Source organism: Heptranchias perlo, unplaced genomic scaffold, assembly GCF_035084215.1.
Source record: "Heptranchias perlo isolate sHepPer1 unplaced genomic scaffold, sHepPer1.hap1 HAP1_SCAFFOLD_49, whole genome shotgun sequence".
NCBI lineage: Eukaryota > Metazoa > Chordata > Chondrichthyes > Hexanchiformes > Hexanchidae > Heptranchias > Heptranchias perlo.
In genome coordinates, this window is record NW_027139505.1 from 5,628,613 (window position 1) to 5,634,851 (window position 6,239).

The following is a 6,239-nucleotide window of genomic DNA, read 5'->3' on the forward strand; positions in this document are numbered from 1 at the left end:
TGGAGGGAGCAGGAGCGACGGGTTATATATATATACTTCACATGGAGAGAATACTGTAGTTGGAGTTGATGGGTTAAATGTCGTGTTCGTGTACCGGTCACATTCTGTCACCTGAACTCACATGTTAAGCCTATTAGTTGGGCCACAGCTCACAATCTTGTGATCTGGTAGATAGAGAACTGCCAACTTAGTCCAGCTGCCAGCTGATCAACGGTCACATAGAAAGCAAACAACTTTTCACAGGATATTTTCAGAGACTTCGGGTGGAGTTAAGGGTTAAATGTCCTGCTTGTGTGCGTGGCACATCCTGTCAGATGAGCTCATGTTTTAAAACCTGAAGTGGAGCCAAAAACACAAACTTGTGATCTGAAAGATAGAGAACTGCCAACTGTGGCAAGCTGCCAACTGATTCACGGTCACACAGAAGGGAAATGCATTTTCTCCGTATATTTTTAGAGAATCCCTCACTGTGTATGTGATTATAAATACAGCAAACTTTCTGAGTGTCGATACATAACTTTTGTACTCCAGCTGTCTGATCCTGACTCTGAGGAACTCAGCGGAAGATGATGAAAGTCCTGCTCTTGGCATTTGGAGTCCTGGTGCTGACTCAGTCCATCACTGCTCCATGGTGGATCAGTGGAGGTTACAAAATTCCAGGATCGAACGGAGGTAGGTTTCTCTGATCTCTCAGCACCAAGTTTTGTTTGAACTAATTTGTTCTTTGACTGAAGCTCACGGTTTGATTGGTTAAATGAATATTATTGTCAGAATGATTGAAGAATGTAACCTGATCCAGTTCCACGGGTATTCCACCGATTGTTTAATCGGTACCACAGCGAGTAGTGGGAATGGTGGGTGTTTTGTGATGATCCAAACAGAACACGAATTAAAGCACAAATTACTGGCCGGTGCCAAGTTAGTGGATCTCAGCCGAAGCATTAATTGTTTGGGAGGGTCTGTAATTGGCCTCAGTTCCCAGGTACGACGGAAACTCACTGTTCCTGCTCCCGACCAGTGCGACCTGCTACAAAGTGTTGGAGTGCGAACGGGATCAGGAACTCCTTCAGCCCCTTTCCCCCACACTCACTGCTCAGACCCACAGGTGAAGAATGGTGAATTGGGAGCGATACTGGAGGCGTCTGTGGAACTGGTCTGAAGACATGAGTCAGCTTTTCATAACATGAGGGGAGGGGATTGGATCAAAAGTGTTTCAAAACAGGTTTCTGAATCCTAATAATTCTGCAGCGTTCATAGTGATCAGAATATGAGGACAAGAACTAAGTGGAGGAGTCAAGCGGTGAAACTATCATTTTTCAGTCGCCGGGTGTCAGTTTGCCTCAGTTGGGAGTTGAGTGAACAAGTTGTGGTTTGATGTCATACTGCAGTACATACAGCCCAGCACTGGGGGAGTGCTGCACTCTTGGAGGTGTCAACTTTTGGATGAAGCATGAAACGGAGACCCTGTCGACATGTTCATGGGGCAAGAAACATTTGGTGGCATTATTTAAAGAGCTGTTAGCTCTCCTGGTGTCTTGGACCAACATCACTCACTCAACTAACAGAACAAGAAACTCCCCACAGTGTCAAGTCTCATTTGCTGTTTTTGGGACTTTGTTGTGAGCCATTTGGCTACAAAATAGTGTCGGCACTTGAGAAATAATCCTTTGTCTGTGAAACACTTTGGGCCCTTCTGTTGACGGGAAAGGCTCTATATAAATGTCAAATCTTTCATTTCTTTGTCCTGAGTCTCCGATAGCGGGAATAGTGGGCTCCATTCTGTGGAAAAACTATTGGGCTGCCCTTGAGAACAAAGGTTGGGACTCTGCAGGCCGGGGAATGGTCAGTGTGAGGTTTAATGAAGTACAAATGAGCTGAGGTTTATGTGTGGTCCAGAGTCGGTCCCAGTAACACGGACAGACTCAGCTTCATGTTTTCACATTGTTCTCCCTCCCTTTGTGTCCATTACGATCAATCAATTAAGTCTACTTTTTGGATTTTAGCGCCATTGGACATCTGCAGCTGGTTTGGAGCAAAGTGTCATGACGGCCCCTGTGACACAAACGAGGAGACTCTGAGGATATACTGCCCCAGTGGATGGTATTGTTGCAGTCTGAAATAGTTAAAGATCCAGTGATGGAATCTAACCAGCCCGAGATCTGCAAGTTCTCACTGAATGAAACCTTCGTCCACGGGATGCAGGCTCTGTTTGATTGTCCAGGTCCCATAACCCCCTGACCCTGTATTATTGCTGTCTGAATAATGGGCTGTACTCAGAAATAAAACTCACTGCATTGATCACTGTTTCGTATCCGTTTCTTCTTTTTCTTTGGGATCATTGTGTCCCAGGATGTTCAGACTATAATGGGGCTGGGAGAAGACGTGGGAATCGCAGGTAATGGGAAGAGGAGACCACATCAGGGAATCTCTGAAAGTGCCTAATAACACATTCAGAAAGGTACTGAGATAAGACAAGTCTCCCAGAGAGTCAGCACTCAGACCATTCGAGGTTCAAAATATCTCACTTCAACGGTTTTTTTTCAGGCAGATTGCAAGGAGACTTACTTTGCATCATGCCCAGCAGACTGTTTGATGGAATATTTAAGAAGGAGCTTTTCTCTGCATCTAACTCATGTTGTACCTGCCCTGGGAATGTTTGATGGGACAGGGGAGAGGGAGCTTTACTCGGTATTTAACTCGTATTGTGCCTGACCTGGTGGTGTTTGACCGGACAGTGCAGTTGGAGATTTACTCTGGATCTAATCCGTGCTGTACCTGCGCTGGGACTGTGTGAAGGAACTGTGTGGAGAGAGATTGACCAGAGACCCATGTGAAGCAGTCAGTATAACTCGGTACTGCTGGATCAACCTGCTCTGACATCACTAACTCTCTCAAAACCACTACGTGATGAATAAAATGTTATTGCTTTAAGGTCAGTGATCATAATCCAACAGCGCGCTTATTATAGAAGAATAAATAATACAAGAAATATTGAACTTAAAAGGGACGCAGGAATAAAAAAATGTCTTTGCTTCCCAAGCCATCTCTGCCTCTGTCTGAATCCCTCAGTCTCGTTTCTCTCACTCATTCGCTCTTTGACTCATTTCTTCTGTCGCAGCCTCGAAGGAACCCACAATTACTTTTGCTGCTCTCTTCTTTTTTACATACTTGTAAAGCTCTTATAATCTGTGTTTATATTTCTTGCTAGTTTACTTTCATAATCTATTTGCTCCCATCATGTTAATTTCCCAATCTAACTTTGACAACTCGCACCTCATAACTATGTAATTGGCTTTATTTTAGTTTAAGTCTCCAGTTTCTGACTTCAGAACGTTACTTTCAAACTCAATATGGAATTCTCCCATATAATGATCACTCATCCACAGAGGTTCTTTTACTGCGAGATTACAAATTAACCCTGTCGCATTACATGATACACGTCTAAAATAGCCTGGTCGCTGATTGGTTCCATGACGTATTGCTCGAGGAAACTATCTCGAATACAATCCGTGAACTCTTCTTCCAAACTACCTTTGCCTATTTGATTTGCCCAGTCAAGATGCAGATTGAAGTCGCCCATGATTATTGCATTTCCTTTGTTGCACGCTCCCATTATTTCATGATTAATACTCTGTCCAACGGGAATGAGACTACGAGAGGGCCGAAAAACTATTCCCACCAGCGTTTTCTGCCTCTTGTTATTTTCCACGCATATTGATTCTACTTCCTGATCTTCTGAGGCAAGATCCTTCATCACCACTGTCCAAATGTCATCCTTTATTATTAGGGCTACACACCCTCTCCTTTTTCATTCTTCCTGTCTTTTCAAAATGTCACGTACCCTGGAATGTTTCGTTTCCAACCTTGGTCATTTTGCAAACATGTCTCTGCAATGTCTATTAGGTCAAACCCATTTATCTCAATTTGTGCAAGTAATTCATCTATCGTGTTACGAGTTCTCCATGCATTCAGATAAAGAACCTTTAATTTTGCCTTTTTACCATTTTTCCTGCTTTGACCTTACTTGTTGTTGCACTATTATTCGTAAACTCTGTCCCTTCCTGCAACACTCTGCTTATCATTCCCAAAGTCACTACACTGTTCTATGGTCTTAACTTTTCGAATTAGATTTCTAAATTTCCCTTGACCTGATCCCTCCCCCTTTTTAGTTTAAAGCCCGATCTACAGCCCCAGTTGTTCGAATCGTCAGGACGCTGGTCCCAGTCCAGTTCAAGTGTAGCTCGTCCCGTCGGAACAGCTCCCTCTTTCCCCAGTACTGGTGCCAGTGCCTCAAGAAAGGAAACTCCTTCCTCTCACACCGCTCTTTGAGCCACGCATTTAACTCTCTTATCTGTCTGTCCCGATAACAACTTGGATGTGGCTTAGGTAGCATTCCAGAGATTATTCCCTTTGAGGTTCTGCTTATTAATTTAGACCCTAGCTCCTCAAACTGTCTCAGCAAACCTCATCCTTAGTCCTACCTATGTCGTTGGTTGCTACGTGGATCACGACAACTGGATGCTCCCCCTCATGCTCCAAGTTATTTTCCAGCCTTGAGGAAATATCCTTAACCCTGGCACCGGGCTGGCAACACAGCCTTCGGGACTCGCGGTCGCGGCTGCACGAAATAATATATATCACCCTGACTATATTGTCAACTATCACTACCATAATCCTTTTTACTCCTCCCACTTGAATGGCCTCCTGTACCACAGTGCCGTGGTCAGTTGGCCCATCTTCCCTGAGGCCTTGCTCTCATCCATACATGTACCAAGTACTTCATGCCTGTTAGACAAGGTAAAGGGCTGAGTCTCCTCCATCACTAGAACTTGGATCTACATGTCTGCCTCACTCGCAGTCACAACATCTTTCCCTGAACACTGAATGAATCTAAACTACTACCTAATCTATGGGGTGCGACTGCTTCCTGGATCAAAGTGTTCGGGTAACTCTCCCCCCACATGAAGCATCGTAAAGTCTGCAGCTCGGACTCCAGCTCAACAACCCTGAGCTGAAGCTCCTCCAGCTGCAGACACTTACTGCAGATGTGGTTTCTGGGTATCATGCAGCTCTCCACCAACTCCCACATGCTGTAATTACCACACACCACTTGCCCCGTCATTGCTTGTCGAACCCGAAATTATTCATATACCTTATCATGCCTTTAATCTCTAGCTATTCTTAGTTTTATTTACTCATTAATTTATATCGTTGAATCGATTGATTTAAGTTCTTAGTTAAGCCCCTGCCCTAAGAGAATGAAAGTAAAAAAAGTAATAGTCACCAACCAATCACCGACCTGCTGACCTATCACACTTTCAATTTCTGCCTGTGGTGAGTTGACTCCAACTGTGTCTCGCCTTCGCTCCACTCTCGGGCTTTCTGCTTCAGCCGCTTTATCGTCTCTAATACACATTGCCTATATTAGACATTGTAGCAGAGGTTCGAGGATTTTCAGGCCTATTTCAGGCCTATTATCGGTTTCAGGCCTATTTTATACATTGTTGTACAGATTTGAGATGTTTCAGGCCTATTTTAGATATTGCAACAGTGGTTCTAGATATTTCAGGACAAAGTTATACATTGCTGTAGAGATTAGAGATGTTTCAGGCCGATATCAGTTATTGTAGCAGAGGTTCGAGATGTTTCAGGCCTAATTTATAGATTGCTTTAGAGGCTCGGGATGTTTCTGGACTTTTTTAGACATTGTCGCAGAGGTTGGAGTAGTGTCAAATCTATTTTATACAATGTTTTGGAGATTAGAGGTGTCGCAGGCCTAATTTTTGCAGTGTTTTAAATATGACAGATATTTCAGATGTATGTTAGAATGAAATAGGAGCAGGAGAAGGACAAACAGCACGTCAAGCCTGGTCCACCATTCAATAAGACCATGGCTGATCGTTTACCGCAACTCCCCTCTCACGCTCTTTCCCCATATCTCTTGATTCCTTTAGAGTCCAAAAATCTATTAATCTCAGCCTTGCATATATTCAGCGACAGCGAATCCACCGCCCGCTGGGTGGAGAATCCCAAACATTAATGAGCCCCTGAGTAATGAAATTCCTCCTCATCTCAGTCCGAAATGTCTGACCCCTGATCCTCAGCCTCTGTCCAGTAGTTCCAGACACTCCAGACAGGGGAAACATCCTCTCAGCATCGACCCTGTTAAACCCTCTTAGAATCTTATATGTTTCAATGAGGTCACCTCTCATTCTTCTAAATACATTATTGTAAACGGT

General features: G+C 44.0%; 1 long non-coding RNA gene across 1 annotated transcript; it reads left to right on the top strand.

The window, feature by feature from the left end:
* Positions 1 to 416: 416 nt before the first annotated feature.
* On the top strand, positions 417 to 2,301 carry LOC137313900 (uncharacterized). The gene is made up of 2 exons (XR_010961116.1): positions 417 to 672; positions 2,004 to 2,301. It is a non-coding gene; the product is annotated as an uncharacterized lncRNA (long non-coding RNA).
* The last annotated feature ends 3,938 nt before the right edge of the window (positions 2,302 to 6,239 follow it).